Source organism: Manis pentadactyla, chromosome 16, assembly GCF_030020395.1.
Source record: "Manis pentadactyla isolate mManPen7 chromosome 16, mManPen7.hap1, whole genome shotgun sequence".
Classification (NCBI taxonomy): Eukaryota; Metazoa; Chordata; class Mammalia; order Pholidota; family Manidae; genus Manis; species Manis pentadactyla.
This window is the reverse complement of record NC_080034.1, coordinates 61,426,747-61,452,705: the sequence shown is the minus strand read 5'-3', so window position 1 is coordinate 61,452,705 and position 25,959 is coordinate 61,426,747. Positions and strand designations below refer to the sequence as shown.

General features: G+C 43.8%; 1 long non-coding RNA gene across 2 annotated transcripts in view; it reads right to left on the bottom strand.

Annotated features, from left to right (window-relative positions):
- Nucleotides 1–13,013: 13,013 nt before the first annotated feature.
- LOC118931917 (uncharacterized) overlaps nucleotides 13,014–25,959 on the bottom strand; it is a 37,236-nt gene continuing 24,290 nt past the window's right edge. The window contains exons 2-5 of one of the 2 annotated variants that reach the window (XR_008994334.1): nucleotides 23,590–23,829; nucleotides 22,355–23,066; nucleotides 20,667–20,811; nucleotides 13,014–15,817 (exon numbers count right to left, since the gene is read on the bottom strand). This is a non-coding gene — a long non-coding RNA (uncharacterized LOC118931917). The remainder of the gene's footprint in view (nucleotides 15,818–20,666; nucleotides 20,812–22,354; nucleotides 23,067–23,589; nucleotides 23,830–25,959) is intronic. The other variant, XR_008994335.1, reaches the window with a different exon arrangement.

Sequence of the window (25,959 nt, the reverse complement as noted above, 5' to 3'; positions counted from 1 at the left end):
CTTTTTCTCTTAATAAGTCTAGCTAGGGGTTTATCTATTTTGTTTATTTTCTCAAAGAACCAGCTCTTGGTTTCATTAATTTTTTTTATTGTTTTGTTCTCAATTTTATTTATTTCTTCTCTGATCTTTATTTTGTCCCTCCTTCTGCTGACTTTGGGCTTCATTTGTTCTTCTTTTTCCAGTTTCAATAACTGTAAATTTATTTATTTGGGATTGTTCTTCCTTCTTCAAATAGGCCTGGATTGCCATATACACTCCTCTTAGAACTGCCTTCACTGCATCCCACAGAAGTTGGGGCATTGTGCTGTTGTTTTCTTTTGTCTTCATGTACTGCTTGATCTCTGTTTTAATTTGGTCACTGATCCATTGATTATTAAGGAGCATGGTGTTAAGCCTCCATGTGTTTGTGAGCCTTTTTGTTTTATTTGTACAATTTATTTATGGTTTCATACCATTGTGATCTGAGAAATTGGTTGGTACAATTTCAATCTTTTTGAATTTGCCGAGGCACATTCTGTGGTGTAATATGTGGTCTATTCTGGAAAATGTTCCATGTGCACTTGAGAAGAATGTGTATCCTGTTGCTTTTGGATGTAGAGTTCTATAGATGTCTGTTAGGTCCATCTGTTCTAGTGTGTTGTTCAGTGCCTCTGTGTCCTTGCTTATTTTCTGTCTGTTTGATCTGTCCTTTGGAGTGAGTGGTGTGTTGAAGTCTCCTAAAATGAATGAATTGCGTTCTGTCCTTTAATCCTGTCAGCATTTGTTTCACATATGTTGGTGCTCCTATATTGGGTGCATATTTATGTATAATGGTTATATCCTCTTGTTGTACTGAGCCCTTTATCATTATGTAATGTCCTTCTTTATCTCTTGTTACTTTCTTTGTTTTGAAGTCTATTTTGTCTGATACTAGTACTGCAACACCTGCTTTTTTCTCCCTGTTTGCATGCAATATCTTTTTCCATCCCTTGACTTTTAGTCTGTGCATGTGTTTGGGTTTGAGGTGAGTTTCTTGTAAGCAGCATATAGATGGGTGTTGCTTTTTTTTATCCATTCTATTACTCTGTGTCTTTTGATTGGTACATGCAGTCCATTTACATTTAGGGTGATTATTGAAAGATATGTACTTATTGCCATTGCAGGCTTTAGACTTGTGGTTACCAAAGGTTCAAGGGTATCTTCTTTACTATCTTACAGTCTAACTTAGCTTGCTTATTGATCTATCATAAACACAGTCTGATGATTCTTTATTTCTCTCCCTTCTTATTCCTCCTCTTCCATTCTTTATATGTTAGGTGTTTTATTTTGTGCTCTTTTGTGTTTCCTTTGACTGCTTTTGTGGGTAGTTGATTTTATTTTTTGCCTTTAATTAGTATTTGGTTGGTCTGCTTTCTTTGCTGTGGTTTATTTTCTCTAGTGACATCTATTTAGCCTTAGGAGTGATTCCATCTAGAGCAGTCCCTCTAAAATACCCTGTAGGAGTGGTTTGTGGGAGGCAAATTCCCTCAACTTTTGCCTGTCTGGGAATTGTTTAATTCCTCCTTCATATTTAAATGATAATCGTGCTGTATACAGTATTCTTGGTTTGAGGCCCTTCTGTTTCATTGCATTAAGTATATCATGCCATTCTCTTCTGGCCTGTAAGGTTTCTGTTGAGAAGTCTGATGATAGCCTGATGGGTCTTCCTTTGTAGGTAACCTTTTTTCTCTCTCTGGCTGCCTTTAATACTCTGTCTTTGTCCTTGATCTTTGCCATTTTAATTATTATGTGTCTTGGTGTTGTCCTCCTTGGGTCCCTTCCGTTGGGAATTCTGTGTGCCTCCGTAGTCTGAGCAACTATTTCCTCCCCTAGTTTGGGGAAGTTTTCAGCCATTATTTCTTCAAAGATACTTACTATCCCTTTTTCTCTCTCTTCTTCTTCTTGTACCCATATAATGCAGATATTGTTCCGTTTGGATTGGTCACACATTTCTCTTAATATTGTTTCACTCCTGGAGTTCCTTTTATCTTTCTCTTTGTCAGCTTCTCTTCATTCCTGTTCTCTGATTTCTATTCCACTAACCACCTCTTGCACCTCATTCATTCTGCTTTTAAGTCCTTCCAGAGATTGTTTTATTTCTGTATTCTCCCACCCAACTTTATCCATTAACTCTTGCATTTTTCTCTGGAGCTCCGTCAGCATGGTTATGATCTTTATTTTGCATTCTTTTTCAGGAAGATTGGTTAAATCTATCTCCCCAGGTTCCCTCTCAGGGAATGTCTGTGTGATTCTGTTCTGGATCAAATTCTTCTGCCTTGTCATGACAATAGAGGTAGTTGTGGGCAGTTGTTGCACGTATTAGCTGGGAGAACAAAATCCCTTCCCACTTGCTCATTGCCTTCCTCTCCTGCTTGAATGGCGAACCCTAGCAGCTTGTGCGGTGCAGCTGCATGCTGATGGGGCCTTTTAGTCTGACTTGGGCGGCCGTGGGGAAGGCTCTGTGCCGCTGCTGTGGGCGTGGCTGGTCTCAGGCCGCCGCTATGCTATGGCGGGGCTGCTCCGGAGGAAGAAAGGGTGGGAGGCTGTTTATCGCCATGAGAGGCCTCAGAGCTGCGCTGCTTCCCGGGGGATTATGGCACCCATAGTTCCCCAGGATTCTCAGCTGCTGGGCTGAGTCTACCAGGACGCTTCCGTCCAGCTGTGACGCTGCTGTCCCTTTAAGACTTTCAAAAAGCACTCGCTTTTCTTTTGTCCCAGGGGCACCTTCTGTGGGGACCCGCTCACAGGTTTTACTGTTCTGTTTCTCTAGTATCCAGCACACCATGCACTGTGTGTCTGCGCTCCCGGTGCGGATGTCTAGAGCTGGGTCTTTAGCAGTCCTGGGCTCCCACTCCCTCCCCACTCCGACTCCTCTCCTCCCACCGGGGAGCTGGGGTGGGGGGTGTGCTTGGGTCCTGCTGGGCCACGGCTTGTATCTTGCCCCCCTTTGTGAAGCGCTGGGTTCTCACATGTGTAGATATAGCCTGGCTGTTGTACTGTATCTTCTGGTCTCTCTTTTAGGAACAGTTGTATTTGTTGTATTTTCAAAAATATGTATGGTTTTGGGAGGAGATTTCCGCTGCCCTACTCATGCCACCATCTTGGCTCATCTATCCCTTTTTATTACCTCTGGTGACAGCTATTTAACCTTGGGAACATGTCCATTTATAGCAGTCCCTCCAAAATACACTGTAGAGATGGTCTGTGGGAACTAAATTCTCTCAGCTTTTGCTTATCTGGAAATTGTTTAATCCCTCCTTCAAATTCAAATGATAGCCTTGCCAGATAAAGTATTCTTGGTTTGAGGCCTTTCTGTTTCATTGCATTAAATATATCTTGCCACTCCCTTCTGGTCTATAAGGTTTCTGTTGAGAAGTCTGATGATATCCTAATGGGTTTTCTTTGTGTGTGATCTTATTTCTCTCTCTGGCTGTTTTTAATAGTCTGTCCTTATCCTTGATCTTTGCCATTTTAATTTTATATGTCTTGGTGTTGTCCTCCTTGGGTCCCTTGTGTTGGGACATTGGTGCACCTGCATGGCCTGAGAGACTATGTCCTTCCCCAGATTGGGGAGGTTTTCAGCAATTACTTCCTCAAAGGCACTTCGTATCTCTTTTTCTCTCTGTTCTTCTTCTGGTACCCCCATATACGAATATTGGTCACACAGTTCTCTCAGTATTCTTTCATTCTTAGAGATCCTTTCTTCTCTCTATGCCTCAGCTTCTTTGTATTCCTCTTCCCTAATTTCTATTTCATTTATCATCTCCTCCACTGTATCTAATCTGCTTTTAATACCCTCCATTGTGCTCTTCAATGATTGGATCTCCGTCCTAAATTCATTCCTGAGTTCTTGAATATTTTTCTTTACCTCCACGAGCATGTTAATGATTTTTATTTTGAAATCTCTTTCAGGAAGAGGTCGATTTCATTTGAATCTTTCTCAGGTGTATTCATAATTTTGCTTTGAACCAGGTTCCTTTGACATTTCATAATTTGTCTGTGGTACCCTCTAGTCCTAGAAGCTCTACTCTCTGGAGCTGCTCAGCCCCTGGAGCAATGTCAGGGGTCTCAGGGGAGTGGTGTTGGTGCATGGGGGGAGGAAAGCACTGCTGTGCCTGTCTCCGCTGCCAGAACCTGTAGGCCAAACACACAGTTGTAAGCCTCTATGCTTTGTGTTTGTAGTTGCCATAGGCGGGGCTTCCCTCTAGCTGCGCAAACATCAGGGTATGGGCTGCTGGTTTATGAGCCTGAGCCAGGTGCAGGCTAGCTGGGAGGAAGACACAGCAGGCTGCATATCACAGTTGGGGGCCTTGGAGCTGTGTAGCCAGACAGGGGGATGGAGCACCTGAAGATCATTTAAACTCCCAACCTGCTGAGCATAGTGCACCCAGACAGTTTTGTCTACCTGTCCTTTCTCCTGAGCAGTAAGTTCTGTGCAATCCTTGCCCCTTTAGCAGCCCTCTCACTTTGCCCACCCAGATCAGCTGGATATGAATCCCCGTCCTCCACAAGCAGCTGGAATCTCTGTCTCTCCAGGCACTCTGCCTGTCTCAGCCCTCCAACTGCACTAAATCACCAGAGCACCACGCAATGTTTGTTCATGCTTCAAAGCAGATCTCAGGGCTAGGTGTTCAGCAGTCCCAGACCTCCACTCCCTCCCTGCTCTCTTTGTCTTCCTCCTGTCAGTGGGCTGGGGTGGGGGAAGGGCTTGGGCTCTGCCAGGTCACAGCTTCGGTACGTTACCCTGTTCCCTGAGGTCTGCTCTTTTCTCCAGGTGTATGCAGTCTGACGCAGCCTTGTTTCCTGTTGCTCTTTCAGGATTAGTTGTATTATATTATATTTTCGTATTCTATGTGGTTTAAGGAGGAGGTCTTTGTCTCGCCTCTCACACTGCCATCTTTAATCCCTGTCTCATACATTATACTTTAAACATGCATTTGTGGGCTGTTGGGAACATGATCATCCCCAATCACATTTCTATGGAAGAACATATGCCAAGATCCAAGCAAATTACTTACAAACAAACTTTTAGTAAATAACCCTCTTTAATGTGCTGCTTTAAATAGAGACAATATAATGAAGCGGTTCAACATAAAGGCTCAGAGCTTTCAAATATCTGTTGGGAGTGACTCCCAGCCCGGCCATCTGCAGCAGTGTCACCTGGGCAAAGTGCTTAAACCCCAAAAGCCTCAGTCCCTTAGTTTGGTAATGAAGATAATAAATACTACTTCATAGATTTGTTGTGAGGATTAAGTGAAATTTTCCAGCTTATAAAAAATGCTCTGTAAATGAAATTATACTATTGTAGAGATCATCTTATAGTATTCACAATATTTTAATTATTTGGCACCAAATATCCTTATGCCTTGCTTTCCAAAGGCACAAAGTAGGCTATGATATTAATAGTTATTCTTCTAAACTCTCTATGCATATGCATTTACCTACATTTCTCCAAAGAGTATCTGTTTCTGGTCAAGAACTTGCCCTAACCCACAGGCTTGCTGCAGCAAGCGCCCCTGGGGTCAGTAGTGATTTCTGCATTGCCAAATCCAAAGGACACTTTCAATTTAAAAGACATTTTCAAAGCCTCTGTGCTATGTTTAATTATCTATCAAATCCCTATTATGGACTGAATTGTGTCCCTTCAAATTCATATGTTGAAGTCTTAACCCCTAGTACTTCAGAATGTGACTGTATTTATTTGGGGCCTTTGAAGAGGTAATTGAGTTAAAATGAGGTCATTAGGGTGGAGCCTAATTCAGTATGAAGGTGTCTTTCTAAAAAAGATCAGGACACAGGCACACCCGAGGGAAGGCCATGTGAGGACACAGGGAGAAGGAGGCCAGCCACAAGCGGGGCGGCGGCCTCAGAGGAAACCGGCCCGACAGCGCCTTCGCCTTGGGCTTCCAGCCTCCAGCACCGTGAGGACTGTATTTCAGTTGTTTAAGCTGCCCAGCTTGTGGTTCTTTATAATTGCAGCCCTGGGAGACTAACAGCCTCCTTTTTTTTCTCACTCCTGCCCAGATTACCAGAGCTCCACAGAGTCCTGGTTCCCACTTTTCCAGTGGTTCTTTCTGGATGGCCTTGTTGCTCTTTGCCCTTCCCTAAATATTGGAGAACATCAGAGTTTAACGCCTTCTCATTCTGTACACTCTGCCCAGCAGATGTCACCTGCTCTTACTTTCTAATTACGTTGACAGTGACCAATTCTTTTGTACTTTGACTACGCTGATGGTAACCAGTTGAATGACTCCAGTCTAGTCCTCTCTTCCCAGCTCCATTTGTGTGCAAAATCGTACATCTGTCCCTAATGCTCTTCGCACCACCTTCTCTCCAAACCGGCTCTGCCTCCTATGTTGTCTCTTGCATTAAGTTGCATACATCACCATCTTACTGTGCATTCATGCTAGAGACCTGAGAGCCAGCCTCCATCTCTCCCTTTCCTTTACTGCTGTGTATTATCTCCTGAATACGGACTGAGCCCATTCTATCCTTTCCATGTTTACCGCTCTAGTCCTCACAGGAAGCCTCTCCTGCTTAGCCTGCTGCAGCACCTCCTAGTTTCTCTTTCTGCCTTCTGTCTCCACAAGTCAGGCCTGGTTGTAGTTGACTACGTGATCGCCTCTTCCGCGGATAGCACCACACGCCGTTTAGGACTCTGATCAGGTATCAGCTCCTCCAGAAAGACTTGTGGATCTACTTTGGCAGGCAGCACAGGGAGGGACTGACTGGGAAGGTGCTGTTTAATGTGGCTGGAAGGACGAGGAGGCATCCTGGGGTCTCTCAGAACACTTGTCCAGACTTCAAAAAAAGAAAATTCAAAATCTACTTCAGCTTTTGCCATTTTTCCCAAAGGTGATCCGTAAGGGTTGTTCGGTCTATATGAAGTCATCTACTGCCACCTTATGGCAAGTAGTTGAAAAGAAACTCCCACGCATAAAATTCTAACTTCTAAAAAAGCCTGATCATCTCTCTCTGTGTCACAAGGGAAGGATTATTCTGTGCTCCATCTAAGAACACTACCTCTTCTCGTGCGCTGGGAACTGCCCTCTCTGGCTTCCGTTGCCACGTTCCCTCTCTCTACTGATTCATTCCCATCAGCACGCCGACCTGCTGATTATCATCCACTTGATAACAAAACGACGACAGCAAAACAAATACCTTAACTCAGCCTGGCACGTCTTTCTGGCGGCCACCCCATTGCTCGGTTCTCCTTTTTGGCAAACCTCTTTTCTATACTTGCTGCCCTCACTTTCTTCTCTTCTTGTTCTCTCTCAAGTCCATTCCCAATCAGGTTTTGCTCTGACCTTGTACCCAAAGGGCTGGGTCAAGGCACTTAATGACTTCCATGTTGACATCCAGTGGTCAAGTCTCAGTTCTCATTGTGATCCAACTGAGGCTGGACATTATTGCTGAGTTCCTTTGTGAAACACTGTTCTCATATCTGAGACTCTATTCTCTCCTGGTTCGTTCTTCTAATCCACAGGCCATTCCTTCTCAGTGTGCGTCCTGTTTCCTCCTGTTAACTCTAAGCTTTAAGCACTGGACTGCCCACAGCTCAGCCTCCTGGGCTCTTACTTATGCACTTTCACTCCCTAGGCTATCCCATCTAGTCCTTCTCTCTCAAGTACCACTCATAAACTGATCACTCCAAATTACTCCAGCCTTACCTCCTGAATTCCAGACTTGACATTACCACTGTATGCCTGACAGGTATCTCTAATCAAGCATCTTTAAAATCAAATTTGTGATTTCAACCCAATCGCCTATCCTAACCAGCTTTTCCCCTTTTCCCTCACCTCAGAAATTGCCATGTCATTCTTCCAATGGCTCATGCTTCACTCCTTTTCTTGTGCCCACATCCAACCCATTGGCAAATCCTATTGACTTTAGCGTTTTACCATTTCTGACCACCACCACCACTATCAGCCTAGTCCAAGCCAGCGTCACCTGAGACTAATAGAAAATCTTCCTACGAGGTCTCACTGCTCCCACCGTGACCCCTTATCGCTCGTTTCTCCACCTAGGAGCCACAGATCCACCATGTTCCTTTGGACATGCAAGTAAAGCCATGCCACTTCTGTGCTTAAACCATCTAGTGGCTCCCCGTCTCACATGGGGTGAAATACAGAACTCTCCCTGAGACCTTCAAGGCCCTGCTTGCTGTGTGCTCACCCCTACTTCTGGTTTCACCTCCTGACACTATCCCCCAGCTCACCCTGCTCCAGCCTCGTCAAGAACATGGGATTTGCTGTTCCAGGAAGAATCAGGTGAGCCTCCTGTTTATTTAGATGTACAGCAACGGGGCTGGGGCAGGGCCTTTTTGGTGACTTGATTAAGGCTACCCATCCCTCCATCACCAAAGTGTAGGAAGAGAAGGAACTTCCTGAGAAGAAAGAAATGGACACTCAGATCTTCTCCTTTTTGAGTTTGAAAAGGGTTTGGACTTCTACAGATCGAGATGATTTTGGGCTGAGGCAGGTCTATGGGGAGAAGACACCTCAAAGGTCATCCGCAGGCTGCAGACCACAGGGGAGTCTGGCCCAGGGTGTCATGGGGCAACATTGCTGCGAAGGAGTGTTGGGTGGGGACGCCTCTCCACCTGGTGTGGGGTGTATGCTTGGTGGGGGGCGTTGGGAGTCAGGCTGCTTTGGGCGTGGAGCCTCCTGGGTAGCGATATCCTTGCAAAGTGGGATTTTGCTGCCTTAAAGAATTGCTGCATATCGAAACCCACAGTAGCACCAAAGATTTCTTTGAATCAGACAAGATGAGTACTTAATTGCAGCTCTTGTGATCCTCATTGCCTTCCTGGGCAGCTAATTCTGGAGCAGCTGCTTCTGGGGGCGGCTGTGGTTTCCTTCAGCCCCCAGGGCATTTGTCTCAGTTTGCTTCATGTGACTGGACAGGACAAGAATGGCTTTGGAGGCACTAATAAGCACTGGGGGGAGGGTAGGGGGTTGGATAATGCTAAGAGGTTGATGGGAAGCTGCAAGCTGTCAATGTTGAACTTCCTGCTAAACTGGTGTGTTGCAGCTTGAGCCGGGTTCTGTTTGAAAGATAAATGTAATGCTGCCTTCTGTGTGTCCTAAGCTGGTTGGGCTGCTCGTTCCGGTGATGTAGCAGCCTGGTGTCCTCAGTTCTACATCGGCTGCTTCTGTGTGTCACACTGTCCTCTCTCTTGCCCGTGTCCCTGATTCCGATGGCTGTCCATCGCAGCCCACCTGGAAAAACTCAAGTCTTTCCCTCTGTTCCTACCCTTGTGCCCTAGAGAATGTCACAGACACCCCTGGCACCACTGGAGGTGTATGGACCCCAATCAGCACCCTCCATCCCTGTAACTTCCCTCTTTCTTCGCATCTTTCTGCTTTCCCCAAGTGACAGCTTGACCACTTCCCCTTCACTCTGAAAATAGAAACCAACAGACAGAAACTTCTACCTCCCCGCCACCAAAGCTGTTCCCTTATCAGTGTCTGAATGATAAAAAGCTGATCTGTTTGGACTGGGCTTGCACAGCTAGTCAGGGCAGAACTGGAATATGTCCTTGAGCAAACTGATTCCAGAGGGCCCAGCACCTGTTATGGTGCCTGGACCACATAAGCACTGAAGTACTGGGTAAAAATGTGTTAAATGAACCAATACATGAATAAATTAATCTGCAGAAATAAGGAGGTTGAACTCCAGCTTTAGATTAGAATGCCGGTCAACTCAGCATCAAACACAGGGGAAAATAACAATGATTTTCTGGGGGAGGAAGTGGTGATACACAGTTAATTTATATTTTAAAATTTTATTCTTCAAATACAAAAACAATATCTACTAATTAAAAAATATGTGGACGATTCATAAAAGTATAAAGCAGTAAAATAAAACCACTAAGAAACCAGTAAAACCTGTTACCTCTTGAAATCCAAGTATCATCGGGAAAAAGAGGCTCCCGACATTTACACCTGTGTCTGAATGAATTTCAGATCCCTTTTGAAACCAACTGCAGTGAATGTATAAGGCTAGCATGCTGACAGCTGGTCCTTCTCCCCACTCCAGTTGTCAAGGGGCCCAAATGGGGATTGAAGTATTAATTTCATTTGTGACAACCAACCAGGTGCCCACTGACCCTCAAAGTGCCCGGCCTGCAATGCTAGATTGGAGAATGTACCTGGATCGCCCACACCCTTCTCCAGATTGACCCTATGTGAACAGATAGGGAGGTCTGGCCTGACTCACCCACCCCACCAGTCAGAGTTCTCCAGAGAAAGAGAGTCAGGAGCATAGGTATATATTTATATAGGGAGATTTATTTTAAGAGTTGGCTCACGCTATTACGGAGGCTGGCAAGTCCAAAATCTGCAGGGTAGGCTGGCAGGCTGGAGACCCAGTGAAGAGCCCCGGTTGCAGTGCCAGTCTGAAGGCCATCTGTTGGCTGAATTCCTCCTTGCTTGGGGAAGGTCAGTTTTTCAGTTCTATTCAGGCCTTCGACTGATTAGATGAGGCCCACCTACATTATGGAGGACAATCTGCTTTACACAAAGTCTGCTAATTCAAATGTTAATCTCATCCAAAAAACACCCTCACAGAAACATCCAGAATAATGTTTGACCAAATATCTGGCCCAGACTGGTGACGTGTAAAATTGACCATCACACTCACCTTGCTTCAGGTGTCAAAACTGGGGAATGATCTCCTTCCCATCCAGAGGCTGGAGGTGGAGGGCTCTCTGTCCTTGAACTCTGGCATTGTCAAGGGCTCAGACACAGTTGTTTTTAATACAGTATATTTCGGACCTTGGTCTAACGTGGGTCAGTCCCTATCTCCAGACAGCCAGATGCTGGGTGGTAGGATGCCGGAGCTGGAAGGGGGGGAGGGTTTCTTCTGCTTGACCCCCATCTGCCAGTTTCTTGGGTGAGAGAAGGAGGCCCATCTGCTCATTATGTCATCCACTTCTGACCATTCCTCGTGTCCTGACCAGGATTTTACTTTCTCACCAGTATTAAGTTTGGTTTGTCCCTAATGTTTTTGGAAATAACCTTCTAAAGTTTTCATGGGCATTATTGGAAGGAAGTAGTCTGGTGGTTTTGCCATAGGTGTGAAAGTGTGAAGGGTAGGGTGGGTTAGAGGAGAGGATTGTTCAGTGTGTACTGTTCCATCAATAGAAAAGGAAGTATATGCTGTAGATAAAGGGAGCACAACTGTCAAAGGTACTGTGATGGCGAATTTATGTGTCAACTTGTTGGGCAACGGGGTGCACAGATAGCTGGTGAAACATTATTTCTGGGTGAGTCTGTGAGGGGTTTTCAGAAATGATCAGCATTTGAGTCCGTGGGCTGAGTAAAACAGACTGCTCTCCCAGCATGGGTGGGCTTCACCCCAGTCTGCGACGGCCTGGCTAGAACAAAAAGGTGCAGGAAGGGCAATGTCACTTTTTCTGCCTGACTGCCGAAGTTGGAGCATTGTTCTTCTCCTTGAGCTGGGGCTTACACCTCTGGCTTTCCTGGTCCTCAGGCCTTTGGGCTCAGGCTGCAGCTACATCATTGGCTCTCCTGGGTCTGCAGCTTGCAGACAGCAATCAGGGGACTTCTCAGCCTCCATAATCATGTGAGCCCATATTGGGTAACTTAAATGGAATGGAAGGCTCAAGAAGTCCTCACTATCCCAGTCCTTATTATCTGAGTTCTTAAAAGTTATAGTGTTGCTAAAATAGACACATCATGAAAATATTTAGTCATGGATCGGCCACATGTAAAATCTTCCTCTGCTCAAACATCTGTCCCAGATACAAAGTATCTCTGATTGGAGTCTGGTATTATAAACACTCAGTGGACTGCACAATGACTGCACAATGACAGTGCAGATCCGGCAGAAGAGGTAGGATTTTTTAGGAAGTTGACAAAAATGATAATGGATTACTGCTCAGATCTCATGCAGAGTTATAAGCGAATGATGCTCTGGCAGCATGGGACCAGTTACAAAATGAAGAAGAGAGAGTTTACAAGAAAATCAGGATAGATTCTTCAAAAAGGGATGATTTACACATCAAAGGATTAAGAGAAACCCTTGGGAGAACCAACCACATCTGCCAATATTTTTGTAAAAATGTGCTGTAAAGAATGAAGGAGCGGTTATTACACAATCATAGAATTTTATCAGAAAAATTATCCCTATCCATAAATGCCTGATTTATTTCTTGTTGATTGTGAGAATTGGTTTATGGTTCAAATTATAATGGAAATACTGTTAGATATAATGTAAAAAACACTTATTTAATTTCATTTTTCTAGATGAAATTCACCCCAAACATTTTTTTCATTTCCTTGGTACCAGTTATCCTTGGATAAGGAAGACTGTTTTCCATATGCTGGGGTGGGAAAAGCCTTCCTAAGCAAGACACAAAATGCGAAAGAAAAAGGCCATCATAACTGACCACTAAAAATTTGATAATTTTGTGTGGGAGGCTGATAATAGACAAACAACTCACTGGGTGAAAATCTGTATAATATGTATGTTCACTAAAGGTTAATAGACATGATATGATATGTAGAAAGTAAATACAAATTAATAAGAAAAAGAAAAGCCACCTAATGACAAAATAGGCAAAATCTACGGCTGGTGGGCTCATGGAAGAAGAAAAAGGGGAACAGGGATGGGAAGTGGCTAACAAATCTGGGAACGGATATCCACCCTTAATGGTAATCAGGGAAGTGCAAAATTAAACATCAAAACACCATTTCAACCCACAGATTGCCAAAGATGTAGAGGTAACTTCAGTAATGGTGCAGGTGCAAATAAATACACATTCTTAATGTATTTTCGCCCTTTTGGAGAAGCAGGTTAGTAGGATGTAGCAAAATTAAAATAATGTTTGCCTTTTAATATAGAAATTCCACTTCTAGGAATAGAAATCTACCCCACAGAAATGCTCACATGTGCTCACACAGAAGTAGCTACAAGTTGTTTGCTAAAGTATAATAGAAAAATTGGAAATACTGCTATTACTATGAATAATGGCTAGTCCTTAGAGAAGGCCTTCTCTGGAGAAGTGCTTGTCTAAATGCTTTATGTAAATGAGCTCAATCTCTATGATAACCCTGTCAGTGCTTTTATTATCCCCATTATACAGATGAAAGAGCCGAGGCAAAGTGGTGAAGATGCAGTTTATTCAAGGCCTCATAGCTAGCAGGAGGCAGAATTGTAATGTGATGTGAGCCCAGGGGGTCTGGTCTGAGTCTGTGTTCTATATCACTTGCTATACAACCTGTATCCGGCATAGAATTGGTTAAATCAATCATAGAAAGTCCTTACAAGGAATACCAAGGCATATTGTAAAATGAGACAAATGGGTGGTGGTGTGATCCCGTTTATGAAATATACAACCATGTATATGGTGTGTGTGGGTGTGTGCGTGGGGTGTATGCGTGTAAATACACGGATGAAGGCGAACTGGAAGAAACAAACTTATTAGTGTTACATCTGCTAAAGGACATGCGGCTGGGGGCAGGTGATGGGGGTTCTGGTTTAGGGAGACTTTTCATTTTTACTTTATGAATCTTTGAATTGTTGATTTTTAAGGTGATATATTTATTACTTGTGTAATTTTAAATTGTAGGAACCAAACATGAAGGGGTTGCAGGTACTTCTGATCTGGTCTGTAAATAGCCTAGTCTGAGGCTCGGTAATTGTTTCGAGTTTGGTCAGAGGGTGAACAGCAGTCCCAAGGCAGAGGCCCAGTGAGCTGCAGTGGTGGGCTGGCAGCTCTCTCCATGAGGCAGGGCTTCTGCACTGGACTCACCCCTCCCTGGCCTAGGAGATAAGAGAGAAAATAGGGTATTTCTCACCTGTCTCTCTCTCTCTCACACACACACGATTTATGAGAGGCTGCTTTTATGAATGCAGTGTTTATTTGTTTAAATGAAGATGTATCGGAGGAACATGGCATCGGGGTGTGCTCTGAATAGGGCAATGACATGCTTAATACGATTATCTCTTTATGGACTGGCAAACCCAGAGTCATTTACAATGCCTTCCTCAGCCATAGAATTTGAAGGCTAAAAAGATTCACTTTCCCAGACTCCCTTGCCGCTGAAGGGTGACTGTATGACCCAGACCTGGTCTATGAGATGTTCGTTGATATCACTGATTGGACTTTCAAGGAAGCTTCTTGACGGTGCAGTCTAGACTGGAACGACCTATCTGCTGCTTCTCCCTCCTTCCTGGCCAGACCACAGATGCCTGTAAGTCTGAGGATGAAAGTCACACACTGTTAGTTTCCTAGGGCTGCTGTAACAAATTACCACAAATTGGGTGGCTTAAACAACAGACATTTATTCTCTGACAGTGCTGGAGGCTAGAAGTTCAAAATCAAAGTGTGGGCAGGGGCATCCTCCCTCTGAAGGCCCCTGGGGAGGATCCTTACTCCTTTTTTCCTAGCTTCTGGTGTTGCTGGTAATCCTTGGCCTTCCTGGGCGTGGAGAAGCTTCACTCCCCTCCTGCCCCTGCTGTAACATGCCATTCACTCTGGTTCTGTGTCTCTTCTCCTCTCATACGGGAACCAGTCATGTTGGATTTAGAGTCCACCCTATTCCAGTATGACTGCCTCTTAACTTGATTACATCTGGAAAGACTATTTCCAAGTGACATCACATTCACAGGTACCAGGGATTAGGATGGTAATACCATTTTAGTCATAAAACACACTAAGAATAAAGATGGATGCCCCTGATAGCTCTGTGGAACCACTACCTACCTCGGACAGCTGACCTGTGCCTTCTTATGAGAAGCTCCTGTTTAGGTTTTTATTTTCACCGCAGTAGCACATTCCTAACTGACACATTTCTAGTTGCTGTACCTATGCATCTATCCATCCATGTAGTCAGCCAAATTTTGGAAGATTCCTATATTATTCTAGGCAGGGAGCTAGGCTATATCTTACTTAGAATTGAGCCTTTCACAGAGAGAGTACTTAATATTTATTTGTTCAGTACATGCATGGAAGACCAATTTCTTTCCTTTCATGGAACTTATAGTCTAGAAAGTACACACAAAAATAGACATGAAAGCAGAGAGAGAGAGAGACTAAATGTGATGGGGCTTGTACCTAACTCAGACTTGGGGTTTAAGGGAGGTTCCTTGTGACAAAGGTGGTGGGGGAATGTAGAGTAGCTGAAGTGGGGGTTAAATAACTGAGAAAATGTTTATTATGACTGACCCATGGAGGGTAGGAAAAGGGGGAGGATGGAGAGAGGGAATGGGAGATGTGTGTGTGGATGAATACGAGGGGCATCTGGAGAGATGAGGCTGGAGACACAAGCACCACACTTGAGATCATTCTTTAATGTTTGAACCTGTGTGTGCGCTAACTGGTGACTGTGAATGGTACTTTCATATTTGGGAGTAGAGGGTCTGGCAGTGGGATGTCTTTTAATTTTTAAGTTACTGGCTGATATGACAGAAAGTACAATGCGCACCAGAAGAAAAAGGGCCTTAAGATGCAAACACCACTCTCTTGCGTTCTTAGCGATGACCCTGGGAAACTCCTGATTCTTGGGTCTATTGTTTGGAAGCTCGAGTTTTGTATCTCACGTCGCATGTGTTAACACTTAAGGGATGTGTCCAGTAGGGCTTGCGTTCGCACATCACCCTCATGCAGCTGTGTTTTCTGGGCGAGGCCCGTGGAGAGCTGGTTTAATGCCAAGTGCTCACTCCCAGCACTCACTCAGATTCTCGCCTTACAGCTGGCTTGCTGAGCGAACAGGCATAGACAGCTTTCACCTCCACACACTTCTTTTCCTGCATCTCTAAGATTAACCTTCTAAAAGTTCATAGAAAAACAAAATAAATATATGATGTCTTGTACATTGTAAGTACTAAAAATTGATTGAACAAATGTATACAAATTGAAGCACAAATATGATCCATGTCTTGGGAAGAGTCACTGCCTTCATTTTGAGGGGTGATCAGAAACAGCTGATTTTGTGGTGCTGTGGATGGATGAACAATCAGGCAGAGTCGGTGGCTCTTCTGGTCATCTCAGCTGGTACTGACCTAGATATCTAGCATTGGTGTGTTCCAGGCCTGGCAGGTGTTGAAAGCTGAGCAGTTCTTTAGAGGGTTCCCTGTGGGTTCTTGGGGAGCCCCGTCAACTCGGACCTCTTGTCTTCTTTCTCTTGATGTAGGTGGACACATTTCTGTAATAGCTGGTCACTTGTGACCCCTTTGCAGTCCCTAGCATCTAGATGTACCCCGCTGGGCTCTTTCCATTAGGAGTCGCCTTGCCCCTCTAGGGAAGCCCTTTACAGCAGCATCTAAGACAACCCCTGCCAGCTTTATCTCATGGCCATCCTTGGCCCATCACATATCCTTTAGCAGGACATCTTCAGGTTGCTCAGGCCAAGCCCGGTGCAGCGGTAGCCTCTCCTGGCCTCTGCCCACAACCCAGGAACCAACCAACCCTGCCCTCATTAGACTTATCAGGCATGAGTCAGGGACTGCTCCTCTGATGCCCTAAACTACAGCGGGTACACATTAGGCTTTTTAAATAGTCCCACTGAAGCCCCTTTCCCTGGGTTTGAGGTGGGGGAGGAGCATCCCTAATGGGGAGGAGAGGACACAGCACGCTGAGAACTCCCTGCATACACCTGTCCTTGTCAACACCTCCTGCCTGTCTTCTCTCCTTGTGGTTTAGGGACCCAGGAGTCATGAATCAATTTTGAAAAATTTGTATTGCTGTCTCTCACCCCTCTTTGGAATAGGGCATGTGTTCATGCTTCAGGCAAAACATGAACTTTAACATCCTATTACAGTTTCTCTGAACTTTGTTTCCTCATCTGATACCTCATCTGATACCTATGCAGCCATAGGGTGGTTGTGAAGTAAAGGAGATATCCAAATGAAGTCCTGACTGTGTCTGGCATGGAGTGGATGCTTGGCCAGTGGTTCGTCCCTCCCAGTTGGCCTCATACTCTTGAAGGTGTTAATTGAGACTGGTGGTCAACTTGCCTGGCAAAATTACTTCTCATGTCAGCTTTCAGAGGAACAATAGGATACTGTCTTGATGTAGTCCCTGGGGTTGATTTCTCTGCTGCATCCCTGGTGCTGGCACCTAGATTATCCAGTAGTTCTGTCTACACAAGGAGGTGAAGGGTCATCCCTTTAACTATGAGTCTCCAAGCACTTCATCCAGAGGAACTAGTGCTGATGACCCACAGGGCAGAGTCTGTAGGGTACCCACAACCCCAGGACCATGGACTTGGTCTGCCTAGAGGTTGAATGTGAGTCATTGCCCGACAAATTTCTCCCTCTGGGGCTCCTTTGTATATGGTCTCTATACTGCATCCCTTGGTGGGAAGGAGGAAAGGGCAGGGGATTGTTTCCTGAAAGGGAGGGGAAGTGATGTTCAGATCTGCACTTAGTAGGGCTGAGAAACTGGCCTTTCTTCATCTTATAAAACTGAGTCTCAGAAATAGCCAAGATTTCACCTGGCTAAGGAAGGAAAAATCTTGGAGGAGCTAGAGAATCACTAGTTTCCATTTTTAAGTTTCTGGGTATGTCAGTGTCCATTGACTGGGCCAGAACTGAGGATGAGTCCACACTACCCCCTAGAGGTCCTCTTGTGCTCTTGACCAAATTCCCCCAACCACAGAATTTTCGGGTATCATGTTAGGATGTCACAATATATTCTATTACCCTTAAAGCAGATGCTCAACTATTGTGGTAATTCAGGAGTTCAGAGGAAATAAGCTGAGCCTTGTCCACAGAGAAGCTTCAGGAATATATTGACCAAGGGAAACAGGACAGGACCAGGGCAAGAGAGTCAATGGAGGTCCACAACCATATGTACACGAATGTTAAAGTTATGAGTCAACCTGATAAACTATCAGATACAGTGTATCCTTCGACTTTGACAAATGTACTTTCGTAATGACCTGGAAGGCCAAATTCAAATTCAGAATTCTTAGACTTCTTGGATTTCTACTTCTGAACATCACAGTGTGGGAGAGCCATTCCCTGCCTGAGTTCTGTCTGTCTTCTGTTTGCACATGTAAGTCTATCTGTCACTGCAAGAAGATTCAAATGCACACATGTGGACACCGTAGGCCCCAACTGCAACCTCTGTCCACAATATCCCCCGAGCAGTTGCCCCTCGGCCACCTCCCAAGTCTGTCCAGGCTATATGTACTGGAGGTGCAGTCTGCCCTTGGGAGAACAGACCCCAAATAAGAGGGTATGTAGACCTTATAAGTTATCTTGGGGCCATTTGGGCAGGGATTCTAGGATCCTGGGTACCTGGAGCATGGAAGACTGTGGTCTCTGAGTGAGCATGTTCCCTTGATCCTATTAACTCCTCTCCCTGTGAGATGGAGCATGTCTTGAAAGGCAAAGTAGAGCCCTCTAAAGCATGAGGCTCAGGGCAGGGGTCTTCTTACTCAAGTCTAATGGCTGTTGTTGATTGAAGAGTCCCTAAAGGAAGCCCTAGTCTTAGGAAGGACATCTTGGCTGCTGAGAAAAGAAATCAACAATGGATGAGAAAGAAGGCTGGAAGAATAGACAAGCTGAATAGCACAGTTTGGTTGAGCAGGGTACAATGGTCCCAGGTACGGGGTGAGGCTGTACTTAGCCAGTCCTCAAACTTGTGGCTTCCCTTTCAGCAGCCCTTACCCCAAATTCCAGTGCCTGTGAAGTCTGGGGAGAAGAGGGCTTTCATGTAATGGAAACAACCAAATCCAAGTTACAAGCTCAATAGCTCTGGTGTGGAAAGTCCCTCTGAAAGAGTTGGTTGTGCCAGGACTCAGGAAGCATTTCCCATAGGTCAGAGATCTGCAGAGGTTGGAGGTGTGAAGGCTTTTGGGATGTAGGAGGTGAGGGGGCCAAAGATCAGTGGTAGTTAGAGAGGGAGAGGGAACATGAGGGAGGCAGAGAAATAAGTCATGGGGCAGAAGGCTGGAGAGGGGAGTTGACCCTGGAAGTGAGGGTCTAGAGAGCTGCAGGCAGCAGCCCTGATTATCCATCAGCTCCCATGGGACCAATAGAGAGAAAGCCTGGGGATCAATCTGGCTACATGTATAGTTTCCATGGGAACTTTGGAGACTCTTGGAGTGGGGACCCTGGGAAAAGACAGGCCTCCCTATGATTCACGGCAACAAGATGGAGCAAATGAAGAGTCAGAGCATCTAGATATAGAGTTAATAGAACATGATTAATTTGAACATGTAAGGCCTGGGCTTGTCTGATTCCAGAAGTTTTTTGGAAAAATGAAAATAAAAAACAACCTAAAGAATTAACTTGTTTCCTAATGAGGAGTCTGCGTGCATTACGTGCTTGTAGTATGTTCTTAATTATAGATTATGAAATAATGGGGTGCACAAAAGAAAATGCTTCCTATCTCCAGATGTGCCTGTCTTTAGTACAAGGCAATTGAAGTGGATTTTTCTGTTTCATCCTCAATTGTAATCTTTTTCCAGTTAATTCTCAGGAAGACAGATGTTTCCAATTTAGCCTTGAAAAGTATACAGTAATAAAATAATTTTCAAATTAGCATGTTGGTAGGGACTAGTGTTTATAATCCATTTTGAAAAAAAAAAAGCTCTGCCTTTGCGTGTTGCAGCTCCGTCAGGAAGATGGAACTGCCCAGCAAGCATCATCATGTTATCTTCGGGACGTTTATGGTCAGCTGCTGATTCAGACATGACATTCTTTCTTTGAAGTGCTCTGCAGAGGCTGACCAAGTATTTATATATTTTCAGACATGAGGTTCCTCTTTTCTTTTTCTTTTTTTTTTTGTTGGTCAAAAAATCTTCCTTTTTTATGAGCCCTCACTAAATCTTATTTGAATATTTGTGAAGCTTTTTAGAAGACACTAGATAACTGTTCTACTGATTAAGCCTCTGAGGGAGTGAAGAATTCCAGGGGAGACCCATTATCTGTTCCACTGGAGAAAATTTGGATAAGCAGTGGGGAATGACAGAAAACAGCATGAAGATAAGCACGTGGTTGGTCATTTCAAGCATCCCACTGAGATGCATAGAAGGAGAATGTGACTTCTAAAACCTGGGCTCTGGCCAAGGCCAACCACCGTGGCTTCTCAGGAACAAGATCTCCATCTACTTTTCATTCCATTAATGGTGGTAACCTTGAGCTAGGATTCATTTGTTTCTCAGTCTTGTCCAGGTTCCAGGTCTGTGCTCATTCAGCAGAGGGAGGGTATTGCAATGGCTGCCATTTCTTTAGGACTACTTCTGTTGGGAGAGGTAGAGTCTACTTCCACTCTCCTTGATTTTGGGCTGGCCTGTGACTAATCCAAACACTACATATGCTAGAAACAATTCTAATGCAGTTCCAGGCATAGGCTTTGGAAGGATTGCAGCTTCCACACTGATACTTAGAGTCCTGAGTTGCCAGACAAAAATTCCAACTATTCTGTTGGAAAGACCACATGGAAAGGCCCTGGAACTCTCTAGACAAGGAAAGGGATCTAGCTGGGCCCAGCCTTCCAGACACTTCTATTAAGACACCAGGCATATGGGTGGAGCCTTCTTAGACCCTCTAGACCCAGACCAGTGACAGCTGAACAGTATCTAGTAACTCCAATCAACAGCACAAGAAGCATAATTGCCCAAATGAATCCTGCCCAGATTCCTGACCCACAAAATTTTGAGTGATACCTGTGGTTTTAATCCATTACATCCTGTGTAGTTTATTTTATGGCAACCCATAATCTTAACAGGCATGGCTGCCACCTAGGAAACAGGCAGAGAATTCAGACATCATCCTGATGCACCTTGATGGAGTCCATTCCTGGGGACTACACTATAAAAAAACAAGCCCAGAAAGAGGGATTTCTCAAAACATTTCCATCTCCAGAGAATTATGAACACCCCTCAGAGGCCCAAATTCAACGAGCACCCAGGTTACACATCTGCCTCTCTGCTTTTTGCCAAAATTTCTGACCCCTACAAATAGACTTCCAATGGGCAGGCTCTACTAGTCCATCCAACTGGGCACGTCTGGACCTCCCTGCTTATGCAGCTTGGGCTCAAGCCAGGACCTGTTGTCAAAACAGTATCTCACTTGCACCCAGGTCAGCCTCTCTGATCTGCTGAGTGGTTCCGGATCAAATGACTCCCGCCACTTTACTATGTTGACAAAAGAGTGAGTGATGGGTGAGGTCAGTCTCCCACCAAGTATAAACCTGATCTGTGTTACAATGTCTTTAACTGAGAAGTTTCTCCATAAGAATTCTTATAACAAGTATAGCTGTGGTTGGGGAACAAAAAGAACACAGTGGGATGCAGCTCTGTAGATAAGAATACAAAATATCTCAACAATTTGCAAACTTTATCAGCTGCTCAAACCTCAGTATATATCACACAGACAATAAAATAAACAAAATCAGCATTATTTACTTGGCATGAATAACTCCTGACTCTAGAACCATGGACATGTAGTTAAAGCTGGGCTGCCTTTGCTGTGTTGGGCTTGTCAGGCTGTCCTCTGAATGTGGTGCCTGATTATGAAACTGCTTGGAAATACCTGAAGGACCAGTGTTATTTCTGAGGCAATGTCCCTCAAGGTTTCACTAAGGAAAGTGGTGTTAAAATGGTATTAAAATGGTGAACTGTATTTAAGGATTTTAACACCCGTTTTTCCCATTGTTAGGAAATGTAGTGTGAAACTGAATTTTTTTCAATCGATTTTTGGAAATTCATTTTTGAGACTTTTTCTGTCCTAATGGTGACATTTTAATTTGAAGGACTTCTGCATAGAAAGCAAAAAACTCAACTGGTTTAATTTCCCTAGAAAAAGGATCTCAAATCACATGTGTTATAATCCTTCATTCAATAGGAACGTCCTGGATAGGTACTGAATTGATATTTTGGTTTCTGTTAGAAGAGTGTGTGTTCTAGGACACTCATGAGTTCTTGATGAGAATTTCATATTGTCTGTTTTAATTTACATGACACAATAAGAAAATTAATATTAGCATGTTCTGATTCATCTGAATGACTACCTTATAACCAAGTACTTCTACATACTTTCAGTGCCTGTGGTTGTTTGAATTTAACTTATAACTTTGTTTTTAATTTATAGTTGCGTAAGACCTACACCTATCACTTTAGTCCTAGCTTTATATTTGCATATGTATTACTTTATTAAGCTCACATTTTTGTGCCAGGCACCTAACTAAAAACTTTACATGTGTTATTGCCTTTGCTCCCCTCAACAACTCAGTGAAGTACTGACATTATCTCTCTATTGTATGGGAGAGAACTGAGGCACAGAGGGGTAAAGCTTAAGTAACAGAAGGACAAATCAGACTCCCTTAAGTAATAATAGAGATTTGTTAACTCACGGAATTGAGAAGTCCGGAGGAAACACGAGCTTAAGGTACATTTTGGCTAGAGTTCTGGCTCAGTTGCTGTGTAATTACTTTGGTTCAACCCCTCCTACTTGTCCACTTCATTTTCTAGGTGGCTTCTGTCGGGATCACAAGATGGCTAGCCTCAGCTGCCAGGATCCCAATTTCCTCCTTTACATGTAGGGAGAAAGAGTCCCTTCCACAGCTCTTTCTGGTTTCGCTGAGATTGAGTCGATTCAAACCTGTCTTGGTGGCCAAGAGAAGTCCCAACTGATTGGTTTAGGCTTCAGGTAATCACGTGCCAGTGGGGATGGGATTATCATGATTGGCTCCATAAACTGACCACTGCCTCCCATGGGGTTGAAGATTTAGTCCCACACAAACTATATGGCTGCTACACAACAGATGTCTGATGAAATGGAGTTAAGAGGAGAAGTAATCACATGTTACCGTATTTAGTTAAGTTTCCTCAGATCATGTGGTTAACAAATGATAGCTAGGATCCAATCCAGCAGACAGACTCCAGGGTCAGCATTCTTAACCCCTATAATCCATATCTAAGTACATCTGTAATAAAAATTATTTGAACAAGTCCAAAACTTGATTTTAAGAAAGACTATGTGTGAGAATATTTTAAAAGGAGAAAGAGAAAAGATAAGCAATTTGGTATCTGCTATCTAGTGCTGTATAACACATCACCCCAAAACTTAATGGCTTATCTTTTTTCTTATTAGTTTTATTTTAGTATCATTAATCTACAATTACATGAAGGACATTATGTTTACAAGGCTCCCCCCTTCACCAAGTCCCCCCCACATACCCATTCACAGTCACTGTCCATTAACATAGTAAGATGCTGTAAAATCACTACTTGTCTTCTCTGTGTTGCGCAGCCCTCACCGTGCCCCCCACACACTATACATGTTAATTGTAATGCCCCCATTCTTTTTTCCCTCCCTTATCCCTCCCTTCCCACCCATCCTCCCCAGTCCCTCTCCCTTTGGTAACTGTTAGTCCATTCTTGGGTTCTGTGATTCTGCTGCTGTTTTGTTCCTTCAGTTTTCTTTTGTTCTTATACTCCACATATGAGTGAAATCATTTGGTACTTGTCTTTCTCTGCCTGGCTTATTTCACTGAGCATGATACCCTCTAGCTCCATCCATGTTGTTGCAAATGGTAGGATCTGTTTTTTTCTTATAGCTGAGTAATATTCCATTGTATATATGTACCTTAATGGCTTATCTTTTGTGGTTTCTGGGTCAGGAGTCCAGGAAGGACTTGGCTGGGTGATTCTTGCTCGTCTGTCATGTCGCTGCGGTCACAGTGGTTGGAGCTGGAATAGCTGGGGCTGGCTAGACATTTCTGTTCATTTACTCTCAGTATTACTCTGCATGGGGTAGTTTGGGTTTCCTTCAACTATGGTGGCCTCAGAAGATAGATGGTAACTCACCTCTCCAGAAGCAAGTGTCCTGGGAAGATCAGAGGGAAGCTTTATCACCTTTTATACCTAGACTTTGAAGTGACACACATACCTTTCACCAAAGTTATGAACGGGCCCAAATTTTCAGATTGGAAACATAGAGTCCACATCTCTGTGGAAGGATTACCAAAGTCAGTTGCACTATCTCTGAATTAGGATGTGAGGCATTGTCATTCCATCTTTGGAAAATATAGTCTGCACAATTTTTATGCATATGTTACTGATGGGTTCTTGAGATTTTAAAAACAGAATGAACACCTAGTGAGTAGCCTATGGAGTTGCTTATGGACACCTAGAGCTGTTGTTTGCTTTCACATTTCAACTGACTGCTTTAAAACATGATTTGAGAGGAAAGTAGTGATTCCTTCCCTGTCACGGTTGCATTTTGCAGGGGTTTGCTTCTTTGTACCATTTCTTTCAACTGCAAGAGCTTTGTTTCTCATGTTTGTGAGTTGGAAAAGGATAAAACTGGAAGTTTGGGAATAGAAAAGGAAGATAAAGCAAATGGCAGATCAGGAGGAGAGGGTTTCCACTAAAACGTAGGGGAAAGGAAGGAAGATGAGGAATACGTAATCTGGGACTTTACTATATCCTCCTGTCTGTGGGAGGGAGGGAGCTGAGGCATCAATCAGAGATGCTGACAGCTCCTGATATGCCTTGAAGGAATGCTGGGCAAGGCAAGCTGTGTATTGGGCAGTGGGAAAGTGTCTGAAGAAGCACCTACTCACTCCTGCTGTGGAAGTATAATAGCTACACAAAGCATCTTGAACATCCCTCTGCATTTCCAGAATCATAGTTAAGAATGAAAAAATTTCATGTCATAACATTAAAATGAAAACAAATGTTGAGATGCTCATTATCCATAATAAAGAAAAATGAGCATGTCACTAAAACCAGAGGAAGGGAAATTGTAAAAGATTTCTAGGTATTAGAGCATGATAAATGGAACTTCATCATAGAAAACCATTACTGCAGATTTAATATGCATAAAATATAATTGGTAAATAAAAAATAGAACTACCATATGTTCCAGCAATCCCACTTCTGGGTATCTCCCCATAACAATGGAAATCAGGATCTGGAGGAGATATTGTCATTCTCATGTTTGCAGCAACATTGTTATCTATCTGTCTATCTGTCTATCTATCTATCTATCTATCTGTCTGTCTGTCTGTCTGTCTGTCTGTCTATTTATTTATTTATTTATTGGTATCATTAATGTATAGTTACATGAGCAACACTGTGGTTACTAGACTTTGCCCATAATAAAATCCCCACCACATACCCCATTACAGTCACTGTCCGTCAGCATAGTAAGATGCTATAGAATCACTACTTGTCTTCTCTGTGCTATACTGCCTTCCCCATGCACCCCCCGCTCCCACCACATTATGCCTGCTAATTGTAATGCCCCTTTTTCCCCTTATCCCTCCCTTCCCACCCATCCTCCCCAGGCCCTTTCCCTTTGGTAACTGGTAGTTCATTCTTGGGTTCTGTGAGTCTGCTTACAGCAGCACTGTTTTTTATTTTTCACTTTTTATTAAGGTATCATTGATATACAATCTTATGAAGGTTTCACATGAGCAACATTTGGTTACTACATTCACCTATATTATCAAGTCCCCCCCACATACACAGTCACCATCCATCAGCATAGTAAGATGCTATGGAGTCACTACTTGTCTTCTCTGTGCTATACTGCCTTCCCTGTGCCCCCGTACATTATGTGTGCTAATCATAATACCCCTTAATCCCCTTCTGCATGCCCTCCCTTCCTGCACGGCATTCCCACTCCCTTTCCCTTTGGTAACTGCTAATCCCTTCTTGGGACTACAGCCTGTGAGTCTGCTGCTGTTTTGTTCCTTCAGTTTTGCTTCGTTGTTTTACTCCACAAATAAGTGAAATCATTTGGTACTTGTCTTTCTCTGTTTGGCTTACTTCACTGAGCATATTACCCTGTAGCTCCATCCATGTTCTTGCAGATGGTAGGATTTGTTTCTTCTTATGGCTGAATAATATTCCATTGTGTAAATGTACCACCTCTTCTACATCCATTCTGTCAACACTTAGGCTGCTTCCATATCTTGGCTATTGTAAATAGTGCTGTGATAAACATAGG